The 22,718-nt window shown below is 37.1% G+C and overlaps 2 non-coding genes across 2 annotated transcripts; one reads left to right on the forward strand and one right to left on the reverse strand.

The window, feature by feature from the left end:
* Positions 1–828: 828 nt before the first annotated feature.
* LOC145637593 (small nucleolar RNA R71) lies at positions 829–935 on the reverse strand. Its single transcript, XR_014114360.1, has one exon. It is a non-coding gene; the product is annotated as a small nucleolar RNA R71 (small nucleolar RNA).
* Positions 936–13,547: 12,612 nt separating this feature from the next.
* On the forward strand, positions 13,548–13,654 carry LOC145637611 (small nucleolar RNA R71). Its single transcript, XR_014114375.1, has one exon. It is a non-coding gene; the product is annotated as a small nucleolar RNA R71 (small nucleolar RNA).
* Positions 13,655–22,718: the final 9,064 nt, after the last annotated feature.

Genomic DNA, 22,718 nt, shown 5'->3' on the forward strand with positions numbered 1-22,718 from the left:
TACCTCTTAATCTAGATTACATTAGTTAATTAGGAATAGAAAGATCCGATTCTCTGCGGATTCGACCCTACTTCCCTATCTACATTACTTAGTGGATTTAGGAATTACTTTTGATTTGGGGATACGACTATACCCTGTCAAAATTTGGCGCCGTTGCTGGGGAAAAGGTTTTATTTTTGTTTCTGATTATTTTTGTAGTCTAGGTTATTTCTTTTTGTCTCAGAGAATGTAAGTTCTTTGAGGCAAATCTCATATTTGCTTTTAGTTTTTTTTTTGTTTGTTTATACCCAAGTGTTCCTTATCAGGGTACCCATTCGATCCTGAGATCGAACGTTCTTTCCATAGACAGAAAAATCTTTACTAGCAAATCCTGGTGGATTCTGGTGATAATAATAATCACCGAGACCCCCCAACTGGCTCTAGCGATCATCAGATCCAGAATCAGAGATGACGGCTCCAAAGAAGCTTAATGATTACTCACAATCAAAGCTTACAGATTTTCCGCATCTCACTCCCACTCCGGCTCTTGATGGGGTACAATTTGAAATTAAACCTCAATTTATAACGATGATAGAAAGGAAGCAATTTAGTGGAGCCAAGGGTGAAGACCCAAATCTTCACATTGCCGACTATTGTCAATATTGTAATACCATCAGGCAAGCCGAGGTCACACAAGACCAAATCAGGGAGATTCTCTTTCCCTTCTCTTTAACTGGAAAAGCTAAATTGTGGTTCAATGGCTAAAATAGAACTGGACTTGGTATAACTGACTGGGAAACTCTTGTTTTGAATTTTTATAACAAGTATTATCTTGCAGAGAGAACAGTCGTACTACGGAGTGCAATTCAGAACTTTGCCCAAGAAGCCGATGAATCTTTATATGAGGCTTGGGAGAGGTTCAAGGACCTACAAAGAGAATTCCCCCATCATAATTTAGCACAGTGGCAGTTAATCCAAGCCTTTTACAATGGCATTGGAAATTCTTCTAGAATAATTTTAGATTCTGCAGCTAAAGGGAGATTTATGAATCTTAATGTTGATGATGTAGGTAAGGTTATTGAAGATATGGCGACACATAATTCCCAATATGGGAATCCTAGAGGATTTTCTAACAAGGGAAAGCATAGTGTTGACTCTGTATCCTTTTTGCAAGCTCAATTGACCTCTATCTGCCAAAAATTAGATAATCTTAGCACTGCTAATGTAGCTAATGTTTCTGCAATTAATAATAATTCTAATGAGGCTTTCTGTGAAAATTGTGGAATTATAGGTCATTGGGAACAAGATTGCAGGAGTTCAGTGGAGCAAGTTAATGCCTTTCAAGCTTATAGGAAAAATAACCCATACTCCAACACATACAATCCTGGGTATCGTAATCATCCGTACCTTTCCTACCGGACTACTAATGTTCAAAATTCACCACCAAAAGAACCACAGGCGCCACAACAACAGCAGCAGAATTATTACCATCCCAATGTTGGCCAGAAGAACCAACCACAACAACCTTCCTCATCTTCCGATCCTGCTCTGGTAGAGATTAGAACGATGCTGGTCAATATGCAGAAGCACATGGAGAGTAGAGATGCGACAATTGATTCTTTCCTAGTGCACAATAAAGTAGATAATTATATTGCGCAACTTTCCGCTACTCTACAAGCCCGCCAACAGGGAGCTCTGCCAGCACAGCCGACAAGGCCTACGGATCAAGCCTATGAAATTACTCTGAGGAGTGGTTCAAACTATGAAGGGCCCCCTATGCCCAGAGTTGATGAACCAGTTTTATTAAATAACGCTAATCTTGATTCCGTTAAACTTGACAATGTAGCTAATAGCCCTGCAGGGCTAAAGCATAATACTAACATATCTAATTCTACATTGCAGGGTACAACTCCAGAGAAGGTGGCCACTCCAAATAAGAGCAATAATGCTTCAAAACCAGTTATCAAACTTCCACTCCCCAATCGCCACTTGAAAACAAACATGGATAAGCAGTTTGGTAAGTTCCTGGAGATGGTAAAAGATTTGAAGGTAACAGTTTCCTTCACTGAATTAATCACACAAATTCCATCATATGCAAAATTTATGAATGAAATATTGACAAGAAAAAGGTCTATTAGTGAGGTAGAGACAGTAGATTTCACTGCAAAGTGTAGTGCCGTACTTCAGAATAAATCTCCACCTAAATTAAAAGATCCGGGTAGTTTTTCTATCCCTTGTAACATAGGCAATCTAATGATTGATAATGCATTGTGTGATTTGGGTGCTAGCGTTAGTGTCATGCCATTATATGTATGTTCCAAGTTGAATATGGGTAAATTAAAATCTACTAACATTACTCTACAAATGGCCGACCGTTCTTTCAAATACCCCTTAGGTGTTTTAGAGGATGTCCCCGTTAGAGTGGTAAATTTTATATACATGTTGATTTTGTTGTTCTTGATATGGCTGAGGATATGTAAACCCCGATTATTTTGGGTAGACCATTCCTTAACACTACAGGAGCAATTATAGATTTAAGAAGTGGTAAATTAACACTATCAGTAGGGGATGATAAAATTGTTTTCAATCTTAAAAATACCCCTAAAAGCCCCATGACTGAGGAGAAATGCTTTTGTGTTAATGTGGTTGAGAATTATTCTAACAAGCCCCAAGCTCTTGTAAAGGATCCCTTGGAGGCAGTATCTTGTGTTGCATCCCTTTCAGATGAGATAGACAACTGGAAGAAGGAAGTTGATGCAATAGAAAGAGCCCTCTACACTGTTGGTCTTGGTTTTGAGGGTGAAAAGGTGGAATCGATAAAGCAAGTTGTGCAATTTGAGCCTATGGTAAGTGCTCCGCCAGATCGAGTTGCAAGTGTTGAATGCAATGACAATTTGAAGCAACCCTTGATCAAAGAAGGATCTTTGGTGCGTAGCATCGAAGAACCCCCAACCCAAGTCAAGGAGGATCCACCAGATACGATGAATTGGCGTCCCACAGGGCATGTCAGGAAGTCGCGTCGCAGCCAAAACACCGCTAGACCGGGTGAGAAACCGCCCGATCAAGCATTAGGCCAAGGATCCTAGTTTTTGTAGTTGGTAAGAAGGTCGTTCGGGACCTAGATAAACCAGCGCTTTGCGGGAGGCAACCCGTATTTAATGCTTTTTAGACTATTTTCTCTTTCTTTTTCTTATGAGAGGAGATATGAGGGAATTTAATGAGTTCTATGAGTTTTTGTACAGTTTTGAAGGAAAAGAATTAGCCAAAAATTGAAGAAAAGAAAAAAAAAGCAAATAATCGTCAATTTGTCTCGGGCCCGACAGGGCGAAGCTCGCCCGACCGGGCGAGAGAGAAAGGCTTCAAAATCGAGTATTTTCGCTCGACCGAGTGATGGGCGCGAAACTCGTCGTATACGGACATATTTGTTCGCTCGATCAGGCGACTCTCTGCCGACCGGGCGCGAGAAGAGGCGAAAATTCGAGCGCTAGATCGCCCGACCGGGCGCGAGAATTGACGCAAATCGGGCATTTAGACCGCCCGATCGGGCGAATGCTGCCTGACCGGTCGTGAGAGCATAGAAAAATTGACTAATCAGATCGCCCGACCGGGCGAGCCCCCGCCTGATCGGGTGCGACGTAGCCGACCTCTTCTTCTTCTTCTTTCTTCATCTTTTTTCTCATTTCACTCTACTTCCTCCATAAATTCCTCTCTCTTAAACTCAAATTTCCTCTACCTTCTCTCTAAGATTTCTTCTCCAATTCTCACCCAAATCCCAAACTTTTGACATATTATTACTCCTCTCTTCATCCTCTACATTTCTATGTAAAAATTTTCGAGTTTCTTTCAAATTAATTTCATACCCATTTCTACCATGGCTTCAAAGAGGGCCCGGTTTATTTTCGGTAGGAGCTCTAGTTCGAGGGAGGAATACAACCCAAATTTGCAACTCCCGTACTGGCCGACGATCCGTATCGCTAGCCAGGAGCAAAAGGAGCGGCTAGAACACCTAGTCGGACGCGAGGTAATTCCTTCACGATGGTTACCCCGCCCTACTTTAGAATCGTTTGGTTTGTATGATTTTGTGAAACGGTTTTTAAATGACATAGGCATGAGAAAATTTGTTGATATGCACTATCCTACATACCGTGAATTAACCTGTGAATTTTTTTCTTCTTTAAAAGTTGTAAATAGTAGAAATGGGCCAAATTTAATTTTTAGGTTGAACAATAGGAATATTAGTTTAACATATGTAGATTTTTGTAAATTATTTGAATTAAATTCTTAGTTACCTCACCAATGGCATGCGGACTATAAAATGGGTGACATTTATTTTGCTCTGACTGGTTTGTCTACTCCCGACCCCCAACATGCTAGTACCAAACCTATTCATCAACCTATCCCAAAAATCTGGCAAAGATTTGCGGGTTTGTGTTTTTTGGGTAGGAACGAGCCCCAAAACGGCCAAACTAACGAACTAGCTGTCATAGGTCAATATGTGTATGGGTTCGGGAAATTGAACATAGGTAGGTACATTATTCACCATCTGAGCAGACATGCCACGGCCAGTACCACATCTCGCACCCCCATTCGTATAGGAGGCCTTATCACTCGAATAGCAGTGAAAAAGGCCGGTTTTGTAGAGGATGGACCCCACCAACTGACCTACTGTGGACCAGATACCTATATGACTGCTAGGTACTTTGAGGAGTTGGGGTGGGTGCAACCGGATAGTGAGCAGACATCCTTCTGGTGTATTAGAACTGGGACCGAGCATCCTTTGCCCATTTTTCCCCTACCCAGTCCTGACTTGACCGCCTTTCCCCCAAGGCAACCTTCCTACACGTATGACCTTTTAGTTGCCAACGCTAGGGGGAAAGCACCACCGGTACCACCACCAGTTCCACCACCCTAGCCTCAGCCTCAGCTCGAGGTGGCGTTTTCTCCACCTCGCATGTCTCACTCCGTCCCTCATGTTGACTCTGACCCAGTTTGGGACCTTCAGACTATAGGTCAGGCCTTAGGATGTATCGAGCATTCCCGCACTGACCTTAGGAGGATAGTAGGCTCTATAGACCAGAGGTTAGGGCACCTGGAGAGGAACCATGGTAGAGCTCTCTACCCTATGTACGATGATTATGCTCGTCGGGGCAACATTCTCGACGATGCTATTTACCCTAACTGGTTTCAGCCTCCACCCCAGGGATACGATAGGGATCCCACTACCCATGGAATTTACACTGACTATTCTTCCTTCCATGGGTACGGCCAGGACATTCCTTTCGGGGGACCAGCGGGGGGGAGTTTTCATGCTGATTATTTTGGTGGTTGCTCTTCTAGTGTAGGTGGTGCAGGTGGTAGTGGAGGTGCAGGGTTCGGCTCCATGGATGAGGATGATCAGGACTAGCTATGTTGGGCTAGTTCTCGAGCCAATGAGGACATTGTCAGATTCTAGCTTGGGGGAGATTTCGGATTTGGTATCTATCTTTTTCTCTTTTCTTTTATTTTTGGTGTGTTTTCTTAGGTTAGATTTATTGCTTTCTAGGTTAGTTTTATTGTTTTCTTATGTATGAAAAATACAAAAAATAAAAAATATAAAATTGAAAAATAAAAAATTCCAAATATACGTTCCAATGAATTGTAAATTATGCTTCCCTGTGCCCCTTATTTGAGAAAAATTGTTTTGATTCTTGGTACATGATGTTAAGCATTGTGGATTAGTTGATCATGATTTGATGTTTGATTGCCTTGAAACCTTTACATGCGTCAATTTTGTCCAACTACTTGTTAATATAGTGCTTGACTAGTTGATTTTGTTAGGAATGTGTGATAGTTCCTGGTATATCATTGAATTTGAGTATTGATTTGCAACTATAAGTAATGTTTATATGATTCATTATTATGCACATTGAGGAGGACGAAGGCGTTCATTCTTTTAGATAGCCTCCAGATGATTGTAGATACATTTGTTCCCTTCTTGCTACCCATGTTGTTACCTTGACCTTTTGTTGTTTATTAGCCACATTACAAGCCTATTTTGCCCCATTGGTTACTAGTCCAAAGCTTTGCTTGGGGGAGCTATTAGTGAGTGAGGTGAGGGAGTTTGTAGTGTGCTTATTGCTTGCACAATTTAGGTGGGATTTGAGAAGTAGTTTTGTTTTTGATCATGTTTATTTTTTATTAGTTTGAGAGTTATATTTTCTTAAAAAAAATAAAGCATGATGTTATGAAAAAAAAAAAAGAGAAGTTCAAGAAGAAAAATGAAAAAAATAAGTGAACTTCAATAGAAAAAAAAGAAACAAAAAAAAAAAAAAAAAAAAAAAAAAAATAGAGCTTCAATGAAAAATTAAAATTTGGCAAATAAAGTTTGTTTATTCACTCCACTTCTTCATTATTATATTTTTATGAGTGAAATTGTAAGAGTTGGGATTGTTTATATTGTTTGGAGTATATTTGGTGGACTTTTGTTGGAGTTGGTTATGTAGGAGATGTTGGTCATTATTTATTTTGATCATGGGCTTTATTAGGATTTGCTCCCTTAAGCATAGCTTTTCTCTCACTTGTTCCCAAATGATTCCTACACTTTACCCTGGCCTTACATTACAAGCTTTAAAGACCTTCCGACCTTGTGCATAGAATTGTATGAATGTGAAAGTGTTGTTTGTCAATACAAGTTATGATTTGACATATTTCGAGTCGACTAGTAGGTTGAGCGTTCATTGTTTTATACACACGAGAGTGTGAGTTGGGAGGGCATTGTTTACATAAAAGGGTTGGTTGGAGAGCGATCGAGTACATCTTTTACTCGCCACATAAATGAGAGTTGAGTGTGTGAGCACTAGTCTTGAATTCTATATGCTCTTGTGGTTTGCTCTGTTTGACAATTGTTTGGGAAGAAAAGGTAATTAGATGAATTTGATTAGTTGATTTTGAAGCATGTTTTTTTGATTTACCCTGAATCGTTTGTGCTTGATTTTTACTTTATGGGGTGAAACATATTTATTGATTCATTGATGAGATCTTTGCTTAGGGACAAGCAAAGGTTTGGCTTGGGGGAGTTTGATGTGTCTATTATATATAGTATTTTACCCCCGTACCTTGGTAGTAATAAGTAGTGTTTTTGGCTCTTTAGAGCCACTTTTATTACTAATTGGTGTTTTCTAGTGTTTTCGTAGATTTGGTTGACTTTTGCTGGGATTTACACTTTTGGAGTATTTTCCCGAGATATTATAGAGCAAATACGAGCACTGGAGAAGCAACACCAGATTTTATAGCCCACGGCCGGTTAGAGCCATCGAACCGGTGATTAAGGGCTCGGTATAGGTGATACCGGGGCATTTGGACTAAGTATTCAAGACCCAAAGAGGAAACCCAGATTGGCCCGAAGAATTGGAGCCCAATCGTAGTCCAATTAGTGGCCAAGAGAGCCGCCCGGCCAAAGAGGCTGGCGCCCGGAGGCGTGCCCAACCGGGCGGGAGAAGCAAAGGTCGGCGCCCGGTGACGCGCCCGGCCGGGCGCGAGATTTGTACTGAAGAGCAAAAAGGGCGCCCGATCGGGCGGTGGCTCGCCCGATCGGGCGCGTGTAATTATTAGGGGTTAATTTCGTCGTTTAAGTTTGTTTTAGTTTAGGATTTGTACGGAGTATAAATACTTCTCCGTAAAACGATTTTAGGATCTCCTTACTCTCTTTCTGTACTCTCTTAATTGTTTTCTTAGATTTTATCTCTCTTATACTTTGTTCTCTACTTTATTCTTAATTCCAGATTTTTTTTGGTAACAATTTCTCTTCTCTTAATCTTAGTTGTTTATTCCATTCCTTTGATCATGTCCTACTTTATTGCTTTGATTAGTTTAACTTTTATTATGTGTGAGTAGTTTTCTTTCTAGTGTTTGTGGGGATCCATAAATAATATGAAGGGGTAATTTATTGTTGTTAATTGTCAATGCTAGATTAATTTCCTATTGATTGATTTAATGCTCTGTGACTAGATTAGGCCTGATCTTTTATGCATGAGTTTGACAATATTGATTTGAGATTCGACAGATGAGAATTTATGTTTAGGTCTAGTTTCAATAGGCAGGTTAATTTATAAATGGTTTAGTCGAGATTCGAAAGATGAGACTTAATACCGGTAAATTAATTGTGTGATTGTAATACGTAGCGAAAGCCCTTTATGATCTGATTGATTATGCATTGATGAATGGTTATTATATTCAACCCTGGAATATTATTTATTGGTGAACCTATGCCTTAGATCCTTTTATATAATATTTTCTCCTTATTCTTAATCTCCGTAGTTTAGTTTATTAATCAAATATAAATATTGGTTACCTCATAATCTAGATTACATTAGTTAATTAGGAATAGAAAGATCCGTTTCTCTGTGGATTCGACCCTACTTCCCTATCTACATTAGTTAGAGGATTTAGGAATTACTTTTGATTTGGGGATACGACCCTATTTCCCTATCTTTGTATTATTATGCTTGAGGTTTCTCACTTTGAGCTCTTTCTTTTTTTATTTTTGCTCTCTTTTTTTGCTTTTGCATTTCGTTTTTTTTTTAAGTGTAGGCAATCCCGATCACGCGGTCTTTCTCTACCTTGGCATTCATGTTTCTCAGGCACAGTACTGATCACTCGATAAGAGACGCAATCTGAGACATGTTCATATCAAATACATGTTCATATCAATGACATTGGAACACTTGCCCTTTTGCACACTTTTATTGCTATTTTATTCTTTTAGAATTTTTATAAAATCACTCAAGCTTTTATTCTTTGAAATTTGCATAAATTGCACACTATCCCATCCCAAGGTTAGGTAGATTGTGGGTTGAAAAAATAAAATTAAAGCCTGTCATTAGGTGAGGCTCAAATTGGTTTATCAAAAAAAGATTGTATATTTGAAAGGGTGAAGACGATATGATAGGCTACAAAGGGTGCCTCAAATCATTGGTATACCTTGTGCTTAGTTCGATATGGATTTTTTTTTTTTTTTTGTGCAATGTAATGAAATAATCATATGCAAGAAAAGAAATGCTCATTTTTCTTAAAAGGTAAAAAGGGAAAATCCAACAAAATAAGATCTAAGGAAAATAAAAGGTTCCTATGTTAGACTTATTGGGGAAAGGCTGAATAAAAGATATAGAAAAAAAAAAGGTCACGAAATTTTAAAGCTCGCCTCATGTCTTTATTTTATCATCACCTAGTCTTTTTTCCATTTGGAGGTGTGGGAAGCTTTTTATTATCAATTAGATATTGGATGACGTCTTTTAGTTTCCAACAGTTCGCAGTAGTACGACCCCTACCTTGATGGTACTTGCAGTGTACGTTTGGGTCCCAACTGGGCAGTCTCTTCTCAAATGGAGGATCTTAAATAGGTCCAATGGGAGTGATGAGTCCCTTGGGATGGAGTCGATCAAAGGCAGTATCATAACTAATCCCAATAGAACAAAAATTTCTTTTTAGCTGCTATCTAGGTCCTTGGTTATCCATGGCTAAGACTTCATTAAGGTCAAAGGTAGCATCATTGTTACTAGAGTAGGTGTTTTCGGAAGAGGAAGGATGGTCGTTCCTCTTTCCTTTCCAGCCACTATCATTATTGCTACTAATCTTGACCTTCTTGTTGCTCGAAGGAACATGAATGAGATTTGAATCAATGAGGTCTTGAACGCGATCCTTGAGGGCGAAACATTCTTCGATGGTGTCACCATGGCTTCTATGATATTGGCAATAGGAACTTCAATCATCACCGCTCATCATCATCATCAATCATTAAAATCAGACCGTTCGATATTAATGAGCACCTCCATTCACGTGCAAATAACGTGAGAATTGACAAAGATAAGACCCAATAGAGCGGCCGATTCGAACCTTAGAGCGCCCGCTCTGAAGGGTATCGAAATTTGGAGCTGATTTGGAGCTTGCAGCTGGGATGCGGTAACTCAGATTGGAGGCGCTGCTGTTGCGATTTTGCTGCGGATTTGCGAGTGGAAACAGGGGAAGATGGCAAAGTTGGTGTTGCTGGTTGCTGTGAGTTGCGTGAGGTAGCAGGAACTGCTGGTGGTTTAATTGGTGAGTGGTTTGGTGGTGATTGATGGTTGTTTTGCATGAGGGAGCAGGGGAGAATTAGTGGTGATTGCTGGCGGATTGGTGGTTGCGGCGACTGTGGAGGCTGAGATTGGTGGTGGTTGTGGGGTTGCGTGAGTCTAGATGTGGGAATGCGCTTGATGGTGATTTTGGTGGCTAGTGGAAGGTGCGGTTTATGGGAGCAGGGGAGCTACTCTGGTGGTTGTTTTGTGTGCTGAGAGCTGGTGGTTGCGTGGCTATTGTGCGTGGTGTTTTGGTGAATTGAGGGAGCAAAGGATTGGTGTGTGATATTGGAGGGTGATGGTGGAGGTTGGCAGCTGGGGTTGCGTGACAGCAGCCATGAGCCCATGACTTGGCTTGGACACATTTGACTCAAACCTGGAATTTCGAACTTGATTTGAACATGGAAATCGAGCGTCAACCCGAACACACCTACAACCAAAAATCAAACACGAGGGGATTATCAAAAGATAAAATAAAATAAAATAAAATTAGATAAATAAAGTAAAATAAAATACTAAAACTAAAGAAATAATAAAATTAAATGAAGTAACATAAAATAAAGAAATCAAACTAGAAACTAAAAGAAAATAAATAAAAAGAGAGAAACTAGGAATTAATAAAACTAAGTTAATCTAAATTAAACTAAAAACTACAAAATACTCAAATAAAAAGATAAAAGACGAGAATAAGCAAAATATTAGAAATAAAGCATAAAATGAGCTTAATTATTGAAATAAGCCGGAAAAGTATTCAATAAACACCCCTAAAAGTGACATAAAAGTCACTTATCAAACTCCCCCAAGCTAACCTTTTGCTCGTCCTCGAGCAAATTAACATGAAACACGGGAGAAGGAGAGTGATTTATTCAAGCAAATCTAAGACACTAAAGGAGACAAGAATGTACACTAACTCACTTTCGTAGGAATCACGTTCAATTTTAGCAACTAAAGACAAGCCCTTTAAACCCCTAGATCGCCCTAGAGGACGAGTATGCTCTCGTGAGGGTTTGTTAAGAGCTTAACCCACAACTCTAGACAAAAACCAAGGTAAAACAAAAAGAAAAAGAAAAGCAAACACAAAAAACAAACACAACCATAACCAACATAACATAGCAAGGTTTAGGAAAACCAATCAAGCTTAAAGGCGAAAAATACTCCATTTGGACTAAAAAAAACAGAGACATGCACCAAAGAATACTCACCTTTCTCAATACAATGAGGGAAAACACGTTCTAAGATGCTCATGGTTGAAAGAGTCAAACCTAAGCAAAGCATAGAGACCTAGAGAATTCATTCTCCGCCCTAGCCCCATCCAAGACGGTCCACGTTCTCTCCACTAGCTTCAAATCACCCCCTAGTTAGCTCCTCATTATTCCACGAAGGAACCGGAAAAAAGGTTCATTTTGTGGAATTAGTGGGTCATCCCGACATCTCAACTATGCATACTCTCTCCATAGGGTTGAAATCTATCTCCCTCCACCGGAATTTGACCACACCCTTCTAAAGTCTAAGGGTCTTGACTAGGGTTGTGAAGTAAGGCAGAGGGTTAAGGCGGGGTAAAAATTTTAAAATTTTGGAGACAATTCCTAAGTGAAGCAAAAGGGTGATCAAACCTCAAAAACAAACTCAAGAAATCACCAAACATCAAACAAAAATTCCAATAATGCCATCTCCCCCAAGCTTACTCAACACCAACATTCCATAAAAAAAAAAAAAAAAAAAAAAAAAAAAAAAAAAACGAAGTAACGCTCCCCCACCCCCCCTAAGCTTGAACGAAGCATTGTCCTCAATGCTTAACTTAGGGGAGAAAACGAAACCTACTTTTTTTTTTCTTTTTTTTTTTTATCCTTGCCTTTTTTAACTAAGGACGGCTTTTTCGGGGATGCAATTGCTTTATTACACACAATATATACAATTTACTTTCTTTCTTGGTACAAAGAGCATAATACTTTCTCATTTTCATTACAACACAAAACAAACTCTCAAACCGAAATGCTTCACAAACTAAGGGTTACGGAAACAAAAGGTCATTAAGCTTGCATTATGGGTCATAATCAAGAAAGGGAATAGGCTCAAAGGGTTGGCAAGAGGAGCAAATGCAAAATAAAAACAAAATATGTAACAAAACAAAAAGAAGATAAAGAAAAATAAGAAAAGGGTGCCCTTTTCCTCCCCTAGAGATGCTTGGTCACGATCTTGGGAGTTAGAGGACAACAAAAGGATTAAGATATGCATATTCAAGGATCCTAAGCGCCGCTCAACAAAATTGATGGAGGCTTGAACAATTTAATTCTCACATGGGATGGGAAGTAAGAAAATACTAACTAAAAAACTTCAAATCCACTATAGAGAGAAACACCATCTTACCACTTTTCCGTGACCTAAGGGTTCAAACGTCCTCAATAGTTCTTAACCTTGCTACCTTAGCTTAAAATTTGTCTATCTCAACCATAAGCACTCTCAAACCATGTAGGCCATTGTCAATTAGGAAGAAAAACATTCTTTAGCACATTATTAAAGCAATCAATTCCAAATGCATGAGCGAATTCCAAAACAAATTCATTTAATCTTGCCATAGTCATGTTTGCAACAAAAAAAAAATAAAACAAAATAAAAGAAAGAGGAAGAAATCAAAAAGGTTCACAAACGAGGCATATAAACCAAATAAGTCCCAATCGTCAAACAATTGATCGTTCGATAACAACATCAACAATCCCAGGTTCTATAGAACCAATGCAAACAACCTCGAACCATTCAACTTCTTCCTAAACTAAGCACTCAAAGAAAGAGTAAAAGAGTAAAAATAAGAAAGGTCTCACCGGGAGGTTAGCTTAAAAGAATTGTGGAGTGATAGTTTGACGTTGTTGAAGAATTTGGGTTTGTGTGTGGTCGGGTGGGGATTTTTCTTCATACGCTTGAGGACATAGGTCATGATTTTGATCTTGAGAGTTCTCTACTTGGTTGGAAAGGTAGGAAAAGTTTTGGGTTGGTGGATTGAAGAGAGGTCCATCTTGGAGGTAGGAGTTTTCTTACCTTGGAGGTTGTTGAAGTTTTTGGGATTGAGCTTGGGTTACAAACTCTTTTTCCCTCAAAGTCAAAACTTCACCATGCTTGAGATTGAACTCTCTACAATAGGATGCATCATGATCCGTCCCACCACAACGAGCACATGAGAAATCAATGATTCGTGAAGGTTTTGAACACAAACCAACACTTGAGTTCAACGTGGAAAGACCTTCATTCAAGAGCTCAACTATGTGCTTAAGTTGGCCGACTTTCTCCAACTGATAAAGATCTCCTTGCTTCCCTTGGAACCTTATTTGGCCTCCCTAAGAATAGCTAGTAGCCACTTCTTCAATTGTAGCTTCAACATGGCTTTGAGGGATCTTAATCAATTGGCCACCGGCACCCACATCTAGATTGGTCCTTGATATTGGCTCCAAGCCATCATAAAAGAATCTCATGAGCAAATTACGGTTGAATTCATGATGAGGACATGCTCTAATCAAATCCTTAAACCTTTCCCATGCTTCCCCAAGAGTTTCATCCGGTTCCTGCTCAAAGGAAGCTATCTTCCTCCTCATTTTTGCGGTTTGCTCATCGGAAATGAACCTCTTGAGAAAGACCTTTGCAACTTCCTTCCATGTGGTGAGAGAGTTGGGCTTCAAAATCTTTAGCCATTTCTTTGCTCTTTCGGTGAGAAATTGCCGAAAGAGATGCATACGAATGTAATCTTGGCTCACTTCATTTGTTTGTATCATTGTACACAACTCAATGAATCGGTGCAAATGCTCAATGGGGTCTTCACTTACGCCTCCGGAAAATTGCTCAATTTGCACCATCCTAGCATATTATGGATGGATTGTGAAATTAGTCTCGGTGGTCGGGAGAAGTATACCACTCGTGAGCTCATAGATTTCCGGGTTTCCAAACTCCCTAAAAAGAAGGTCATCCTCTTGTCTTTCCATATCTCACTTTGAATACAACAAAGCTAGCACACGATTAGAAATAACAAGTAGGATTAAACAAGCAAAATAAAAGAAAGGAAAGCAAATAAAATGACTCTAACAATAGATAGGTCGTTAAGCTACTACCCTAACCAAATTAATCATTTATAATACCTAAACCTACACTAAACTAGTTAGTGGAAAGTAAAGGGTTGAACCACTAGGGAAGCACGCTAATTCAACATCAAATATCACTAATGCAAGAGTGAAAAGGGGATTGTTTTTGTTGGTTTTGTTGAGTAAGAACACTAAAACTACAAATAAGCAAGAAAATGATGATTAAAATCAATAGAAAATGACGCTAGGGATACGGGGGTGTCCAATATGATTAGAAAGAGGAGAATAATGGTGATTATCATGAAACATATGCCAAAGAACACAAGATTCTACCTAAACAATTATTCTCATGCAATAGTCTAGGCAAATCAATGAAAGAGGTCTGCACTAATAAGGATCATTCTCATGCATCCTATTAGTTACAATCAAATCAAGAGAATAAAGAAGCACAATCCATAAAAACTCCACTTTAATAACTCATTCTCATGCAATCATTAAAATAGAGGTGATCCTAATCTAGTTCAAATCACTTTCATGCATTTAAACTAGAAAACATCAAATAGATTGCAACAATAATCCCAAGCTAATAAAAATCATGTCTTTCATCAATATATGGCATAAGTTCAATCCAACCATCATCATTCATCCAATATCAACTCATATCTTCCACCTCCTTCCCAAAGCCAAAAGTTTAGACTAGAGAAGGGAGATTAAACACAATATCAAAACTAGAAATAAACTCAAGAAACTCAAAACAAAACATGATTAAAATAAATGAAATCAATAACAACTTGATGAACTAATAAGATTAACAACAATAAACAACAATAAAACAAATAAATAAAACTAAAGGAAAGGAGAAGAGATTACTAAAGAAAGGATTAATGAAAGATGAAAACTTGAATTCTTGCTTGATTGAAACTTAAACTTGAGCAAAGTTTAATCTTGGAAGAAAATTGAGCAATAATCTATTTTCTCTCTTTAAAAATTATCTAATTTAACCCTAAAAGAGAGAAGCTCTCCTAAACTAATTAAGAAAAATAAAATAAAAGAGCCTCCTTTTAATTCCCCCAAAAATGGGTATTTTCACTTAGCTAAAATAAAAGAAAAAGAAAAGAGAACCAAAAGAAAAGAAAATAAAATAAAGAAAAGGAAAGGAAATAGAAAAATAAATTAAATAAATAAAGAAAATAAAACCCATTCTTCCCCAAACCGTCAGCCTCCTCATCTTCTTCTATTTCAATTTGGCTGCTCTTGAATCATCATCACCACCGTTTGATCGTCTTCATCAATTATCACCAACCATTTTCATCTTCAATCATCACCGCTCATCATCATCATCAATCATTAAAATCAGACCGTTCGATATTAATGAGCACCTCCATTCATGTGCAAATCACGTGAGAATTGACAAAGATAAGACCCACAACAGAGCGGTCGATTCGAACATTAGAGCGCCCACTCTGAAGGGTATCGAAATTTGGGGATGATTTGGAGCTTGCAGCTGGGATGCGGTGGCCTTGATTGGAGGCGCTGCTGTTGCGATTTTGCAGCGGATTTGCTAGTGGAAACAGGGGAAGGTGGCAGAGGTTGGCGTTGTTGGTTGCTATGAGTTGCGTGAGGTAGTAGGGACTGCTGGTGGTTTAATTGGTGAGTGGTTTAGTGGTGATTGATGGTTGTTTTGCGTGAGGGAGCAGGGGAGAATTGGTGGTGATTGCTAGCGGATTGGTGGTTGCGGCGGTTGTGGAGGCTGAGATTGGTGGTGGTTGTGGGGTTGCGTGGGTCTTGATGTGGGAATGCGCTTGATGGTGATTTTGGTGGCTGGTGGAAGGTGCGGTTTATGGGAGCAGGGGTTGCGTGGCAGCAGCCAGTGGCAGCAGCCATGAGCCCATGACTTGGCTTGGACACATTTGACTCAAACCCGGAATTTCAAACTTGATTTGAACACGGAAATTGAGCGTCAACCCGAACACACCTACAACAAAAAATCAAACACGAGGGGATTATCAAAAGATAAAATAAAATAAAATAAAATTAGATAAATAAAGTAAAATAAAATACTAAAACTAAAGAAATAATAAAATTAAGTGAAATAACATAAAATAAAGAAAACAAACTAGAAACTAAAAGAAAATAAATAAAAAGAGAGAAACTAGGAATTAACAAAACTAAGTTAATCTAAATTAAACTAAAAACTACAAAATACTCAAATAAAAAGATAAAAGACGAGAATAAGCAAAATAATAGAAATAAAAGATAAAATGAGCTTAATTATTGAAATAAGCCGAAAAAGTATTCAATAAACACCCCTAAAAGTGACATAAAAGTCACTTATCAATTTGCGTGCCACACTCTCAGGATTTAACCTGAAAATTTTTACATGGCTTAATTATTAATTCCAAATTAAATTTTATAATTAATTCAATGAGCACAAAAAGAAAAATTTTTACAAGTCCAACTTAAATAAAAAAAATCATCAAAGTGAATACAACTAAAATTATTTCCAAGAACCATTCTTTAATAAAATTGGTTCAACTAGGTACAATAAAATAAATAAGCAAAATTACTCACTATTAATTTAATTAATTTAAATGAATCATGAGATTTTGACAAAATAAAAGGGAGTTGGAATTATGAACACAAATATTCAAATAAAGATTCCAGCGTTAACTTGTAAATCCTTAAAAAATTGAATCTTCCAATATGAAGATTAATCAAATTTTTATCTCAAGATTCAAATTTTATGATTCCAATCAACTTAATACATGATTAAATCAAAATTTCAACAAAAAAATTCATGGAATTTTGTAACTCAAAGTGTCAACTACTTAAAAAAATTAAAGATTAGATCTTTAGTACTTAGAAGCCTCAAAAAATAAATTTTTCACACTTAATGCAATGGATTTGCAATAATGTGAAAATTTTTACCAATCTTTCAAGCACTAATTATTACCAAGTAACCATGCTTAAAGAGGTCCAAAAATGCAGAAACATTAAGGAAAGAAACATATACATAATCACCATAAATATGCCATTAAGATTCAAGGTTAGAAAGGCTTAAAATTTTTCGTCAAAATGAAAAATCCGTTGAAACAAGCATTTCTGGTCAGATTTTGGCCTAAAACACAGCTCCAAAAGAGTGAAAACATTTCAAGAACACCTATACCACCCAACTATTTTTGGGCAAAAATCGGGGTTCGGGGCCATATTAGCTTTAAAACGGGATTAAAATGAATAAAACCGAGTTACTAATCCAATTAGCAACGTAAAAAAACAAAAATAAAACCATTAAATCACCTTAAAAATTATTATTATTATAAAAAAATGAGCAAGGCTCCGATACCGCTATTGGGTTTTGATTAGTCCGACTCATCGCGAAAAAAAAAAACCCGAGCCAATATCAAACTCACAATTAAGATAATTAAAAGACATAATTAACAAGAATTAAGGAAAGAGGATATTACCTTTGAAGCGTGGTTCTCTCGTTAACCGAGCTCTTACTTGAGAAATCTTAAGTCTCGCAACGGGCGAAAACCTCCTGCGGTATTGTAGGGAATATTTCAAGCATTACCCTGAACTTGAACCCCACTGTGATCATACACTTAAGAATGGTGGTGTCCAAAGGGAAGGAAGCTAGAGCAAAAGAGTCACCAACAAGTTTTAGGAACTTGTAAACCGTTCACAAGGTGAAGATTACACCCCTTAACGATCCAGGAGATCGTTAACTCCAATAGGTCTTGAACCATGATTGGAAGTTCGGGGATAAAGTTACAAATCCAATCTAAAAGAGAAAGAACCTGCCCTAATAATAGGCCTCTACTTTATTCTTCTCGTATTCATGTGCGCTTTTTGACTAATATGCAATCATAAGTTTTCCCTAAACATGTTTATCTATGTTGGTTGAATATTAATGCACAAACAAAACTATTATTGGCAATCACTTGAATTATAATCATATTAGCCCTAAACAAGATTATTAATTATCTTATTAAGCGTGATTACAAGTACGATTTCTCTTTAAACATGCATAAAAGGTGTGATCAAGCAATAACAATAATAAAAAATCAAGCAACATAATAATCATATTAATAATAATAATAACAATTATAACAATAATAATCATAATTAAAATAATCATGTTAAACCATAATAATAGCAAGATCTTAGCTAGGCATGATTCTAACAAGATTAATAACAAACCCTAGCATGTCACTAAACATAAAAATCAAACCTTTATCCCTAACATGATACTAACATGCTATTAAGAAAGAAAATAGGAAGCACTACATAAATCATAATTGATATAATTGAGGGGTTTTGAACCGGTGCCAATGTGGGGGGTGCCAATTAGTGCATGAAAAAGGCACCGGTTCAAACCGGTGCCAAATCTTGTTATTGGCACCGGTTAACCGGTGCCAAAACTTGTTATTGGCACCGGTTAACCGGTGCCAAAAATGCCCAAAAAAATATGATATCCTCCTTTTGGCACCGGTTAACCGGTGCCAATGTCCAAAAAAAAAAAATTTTTTTTTTTTTGGTCTTTTTTCTCTTAAAAATTAGCAGAAAAATCATACAACACCAACTATAATCGAAATTCATAATCAATATTTAATTACACACCAAATGCTAAAGTATAATTGAAATTCATATATAATCACCAAAATGTTATATACAAACATTTCTGCCAACAATAATAATATCTCCAATAATAATATATTAATACATAATAAAATTAAATTAATAATCTGTAATTTTACATTTGCCAACAAAAAAAAAACAAAAAAAAACAAATGGATTAACGAATATTGTTTAGCAGTTGCTGAATAGTATAAGCAATATCGGCCTTCAATTTTGCTCCTCCGACCCCGAATTCGACGAAGATACTCACGAACTGGAAAAAAAAGCCAGAAACTCAGAATTATAAAAAAAAAATTGAAAAAAAAAAACAAAATCCTCGAAAAAAAAATTTTAAAAAAAAAACCCGACAAAACTCAAAATTAAAAAAAAAATCGAAAAAAACACATGCTTGTACAAATTAAACCCAGAAAAACTGATTAATTAAACCCCAAAATTAAAACGCATAAAAAATGAAAAAAATCAAATTAAATACAAAACCGATAAAATTCGGATAATTATACCCCGAAAAATCGAGAAAAACTCGAATTAAAATCCAATAATCGATTAAGTAAACCCAGAAAAATCGATTTAAATCCAAAATCAAACCCAAAATTAAATCCAACAAAATCGATTAAAATTGAATTAAACCCATAAATTAAACCCTAACCTTAAATAATTATACCCAGAAATTTTTGTTGATGTCGGTGGGCTTCGCGGCGGTGGTAAAACTTTGTGGTGGTGGTGGTGGTTTTGCGGCAGTGATGATGTGGTAGTGGTAGGCTTTGAGGCGGTGGTCGAATTTCCTTTATAAAGAAAGAGAGAGGAGATCGAAGAAGAGATGAAAGGAGAGAGGAGATCGAAGAAGAGATGAGAGGAGAGAGGAGATCGAAGAGGAGGGAGAGGAGATGAGAGGAGAGAGAAGAGAGGAGGGAGATCAGATTAGAGGAAATGAAATGGAGGCGGAGAGAGAGAAGCTAAGTTAGGGTTTTATGTACAAAAGTTAGGGTATTATTATGTTCTAGAAGCAGAGATGAAAGAAGACCGTTTTTTTTTTTAACCTTTTGGCACCGGTTCGGTTTGAACCGGTGCCAATACTCTACTCTTAACACCCCGCCCATTTCACCCTTTTTTTTACCACCGGTTCTTAAGAACCGGTGCCTATATCTCGGTGCCAATTACCATTTTTCTACTAGTGTAAGAAACTTATTTTTTACCCTAAACATCATACTAAGAAAAGCATCCAAACATGATACTAGGAATCAAAATAACAACCTAAACATGATTTCTATATCATAAGATCAATGAAACAATTAAAGCACTTACTTGGATGCCTCGTACCTCTTTCTAATAACAAAATACACACGTTAGTAACTTCAAGGAAAATAATAAATTAAATAATTGAAATTGAGATTTGAGAAAGTTTAGACTAGATTTGGGACCAAACCCTCATAAATATCAAACCTTTCATGTCTAAGGCGAAGGCAACTTTGAACTTGGCTAGGTGTGTCTAGTGCTAATGTATGAGGAATTGTGTTTGTAAAAGGCTAGGCTAGCAAGAGGGAGAGAGAATCAAAAAATTCTTGATGAGAGTTGATGATTGAAAAACGGGAGATATGACCTCTATTTATAGAGAAAAAAGAGGGTCAAAGAATAAGAAAAGAATTTGAATTCGAATCGAAATAGAATTCGATGGACAACAGTTTTTGCGGATTTTGTTTTTATCATATCTTTTGATCCAGAAGTCTAAATAAGGCATATAATATGTCGTTGGAAATTTATTTAAGTCTACATTTCAACCCAATTGAAATTAGTTTAAAATCTTTTGAAGATAAAAATATATGGCCGAAATAGTAGGACGATGTAAGTTTTGCATAAAGTTTTGTATTTCTTTCATATCTTTTTCATTATAGCTCGGAATTAATATTATAATATATCATTGGAAAGATAATTTCAAGATCTATCCAACCATATAAGATTTGGATAAATATTATAGAGGTAGAAAAATAATATCTGACTGTCTTTGAACATTTTTAAATTCGAATAGAATTAGGATTTAAAAAAAGGAAAGTTTTTATTTAACTCAAATTCTTTAATCTTATCTTTTCAAAAAGGATAATTATGATTTTTTAGAAACTTATAGAAGCTTCTAACTAATCCTAATTAGTTAGGAATAGCATTAGACCTTTGGACCCTCCACATGATCATTGGGCCGTTGGTAAAAACCGGTTTGGCCCCAGTTTAGTATTTTGGCCATAACTTCCTCATTATTCATCGGAATTGGGCTAATAATATATCGTTGGAAAGGTCTTTTCAAGAACTATCCAACTACACTATTATTGGACCCATATCATGGACCAAACTAAATTGAAATTCACGTTTTTCAAAAATAGTGTAAGAAAAGAAATATTTTCAAAAATAAAAAAGAAGAGATATTTTAATAAAAACGTCCTCATCACTAGACTTTTCACACTTTTTCTTTGCTCGATAATCAATGACATGAAAAATATTCATCACTGGGTTTGGTTTTGGGGAGACACATTTGGGTGTCTACAGGTATCCACCCGAAACACGACCCCAACTAGGTTTATTACTTGGAGGTTAGCTAAGTCCTAGCAAACTACTCGAGTAATTATGAGTTTAAGGGTTTTCTCAATGGAGATGCCTAACCTGACTCTTACTCAAGTGAACAATCCCAAGGTATGCCTTGGCTATTTATAAGAAGTCCTTGTGAATTCCACTCATCGTTCAATGTGGGACTTTTTCACAAAAAGATCCCACATAGAAAGAATGTTGAATTCAATCCTTAGTTAAATAAACCAAGTAATAACTAAGTAACAAGTGTCACACGGTTATAAGAAGACCACTTACTCACTTGCTCCTAATGGCAACTCACATGCATTGTGAGCTAACCATGTGGCACCCAACCTTTATCCCCAAGTTGGGTTTGGTTGGGTCGCGCTCCTTCCCGAATGGTGTTGCCACATGGCCCTTCCACTTGGTGGTTGCAACGTGGCACACTGCCACTTTGTGGCTCCCACGTGGCGCACTTCTATTTGGCGAGCTTCCCTAGCCTTTCGCGCGGCTAGGGTTTTTACTTGTTACTTGAAGCATTTTCTCGTCTCGCCAATTCCTAAATTTTGGCTCGACTTTTATAATTCGGTTCTGACGCTCTAAGTGTAGCAAAAGAGTGGCCATCTCTAAAAAAAACACACTCAAGAAGTCACCAAAAATCACACAAAAATACCAATTAAAGAGTTCTCCCCCAAGCTTATTCAACACTAATACACAATATATACAAAAATGAAGGAACGTTCTCCCCAAGCTTGAACAAAGCATTGTCCTCAATTCGTAGAATATGGAAGAAAACAAAACTAACTAAAATCTTTTTGAGATTTTTGGTTTTTGTTGTTTTCTTTTTGTTTTTTTTTTACTAATGCACGTATTTGGTGTCCTTGCCTTCTTCAACTATGGACGGCTTTTTCTTTCATTCATCTTCATTTCTTTTTTAATCATGAAATATCATCTGATTTTCTTGGAACACAACTTGCTTATGAATTATCTTATAAAGACAAATCAAGCCAACTTCCAAAGTCTCACATAAAACCAACATTCAGAATGCTCATGTTCATATACAATCAATCCAAAACTCAAACCTCACATGAAATGCTTCACTAACTAAGAGGGTCGGTAAACATAGGTCATAAGGCCTGTAATGTGGTATAAACAAGAGCGGGAAGTAGGAGGCTCAAATTGGTTAGCAAGAAGGTTTATGTAAAACAGAAAATATGTGACTTAATAAAAAGAAAATAATGAAAAATGAGAATAGGTGCCCATATCCTTCCTTGAAGATGCTGGGTCACGATCTTAGGAACTAAAAGACAACACAAGGATTCAAACTTGCATAGTGGAAGATCCAAAATGCCACACAACAAGAATGATGAAGGCTAGAAAAAAATTAAACCACACAAGG

This window comes from Chenopodium album, chromosome 6, assembly GCF_948465745.1.
Source record: "Chenopodium album chromosome 6, dcCheAlbu1.1, whole genome shotgun sequence".
NCBI classification, from domain to species: Eukaryota; Viridiplantae; Streptophyta; class Magnoliopsida; order Caryophyllales; family Amaranthaceae; genus Chenopodium; species Chenopodium album.